General features: G+C 46.7%; 1 non-coding gene across 1 annotated transcript; it reads left to right on the top strand.

Moving 5' to 3' along the window:
* The first annotated feature begins 978 nt into the window (after positions 1 to 978).
* Positions 979 to 1,052, top strand: TRNAN-GUU (transfer RNA asparagine (anticodon GUU)). The gene has a single exon. It is a non-coding gene; the product is annotated as a tRNA-Asn (tRNA).
* The last annotated feature ends 288 nt before the right edge of the window (positions 1,053 to 1,340 follow it).

The raw sequence follows: 1,340 nt of genomic DNA, 5'->3' as shown, positions 1-1,340 counted from the left end.
GTAGAATTGTGTTGTAGAGTTGTGAGGGGTGTAGGCTTCTACACAGATGGAATGCAGGGGACAAACCTCCGGCTCCAGCCTTTGTCCTTGATGCTCCCATGATTTCATCTTGCACCTGGCTTCTGCAGGAGCATGTCCAAGTTTATCTCTCTGGGCACTGCTTGCTCTGAGTTTCTCTAAGTTTCCCAGGATTCTCCTTTCACATCTAACCAGGGATTGGCCAAGAAATAGGCTATTTTCTTAGCAGCCATAACTCTAGTTCCACCTCTTCTTGTAATACAACTTTGATGTGATATCCTTGCCTCTGAGGTAAACCAGTGATCTAACATCAATTTTAGCAGAATTGGGGAAAGAATGTAGTACTCTGTAGAATTCCATGCTCTTTTAGCCAGCAAGGCATGGACTCTTTGTTAGATATACTATAGTGGATCTCTCATTTGGGTTGTGTATATTGAAAGTTAGCAGGAGGCAGTGAAGTGGTGTCCTGTGTTCTTGTTAGCATAGCTTGTTATTGAGCCCAGTGATGTCAGGGACTGAAAGTCAAGGAGCTGTGAGAAATGTGCTTGGACGAATGTGCACCTGCCGCACAAAACACTCCCGATGAAATGCCACTGACTAATTAATAGGGCTATTTACTCCTCTATAGTCAATTGCTGTTTACTCCTCTAAAGTAACTTAAAAGTGCAGTCTGCTCCCTATTTACTCCTCTAGAGCAAATAGAGTGCAGACTGCAATTTTAAGTTTCCCAGGGAAGATAGTTTGTTTTGAAGCTTGCCACAAATTACCTTTAAAAACAAAACGTTGTGCAAGACAAACATGTATAAGTGTTCTGCAATCTTTAAAATCCTTTCATACCTCACACTATGTTAAGCTACACTAGTAGTGGTATTCTAAACAAAGTTACACCCTTCGAAGTCCGCTGAAATTTGAGGCTGGCACTGCAGATTACTCAGCTTTCACAAACAGTTTTTCACAGGTGTCTCTGTGGCGCAATCGGTTAGCGCGTTCGGCTGTTAACCGAAAGGTTGGTGGTTCGAGCCCACCCAGGGACGAACAGTTGTTTTGCTTCTATTCTTCACGCCCCCCTCCCTTAACGCTTCTCCTTCCTATCTGGGAGGAAGCAAAAGCTGCTGGGGAAGGGGGGTGGGTGGTGCACTCTTCCCCAGAGGAATTACGCACGAGATCGAGGCTGCGTGGCTACAGCAGGCCCCGCTGCAGAGCTCTACAACGGCTTTTTGCAACACTCCCATGCGCAAGACGAAAGCAGCCCCGACTTCCCCGAGAAGCTGACCAAAGCACGGTTGCGGTGCCGGGCTCCCTCCCAAGCCACCCTTGGCGCT

This window comes from Eublepharis macularius, chromosome 11 (genome assembly GCF_028583425.1).
Source record: "Eublepharis macularius isolate TG4126 chromosome 11, MPM_Emac_v1.0, whole genome shotgun sequence".
In the NCBI taxonomy this organism is placed as follows: Eukaryota; Metazoa; Chordata; class Lepidosauria; order Squamata; family Eublepharidae; genus Eublepharis; species Eublepharis macularius.
This window is presented reverse-complemented; position numbering and strand designations above follow the sequence as displayed.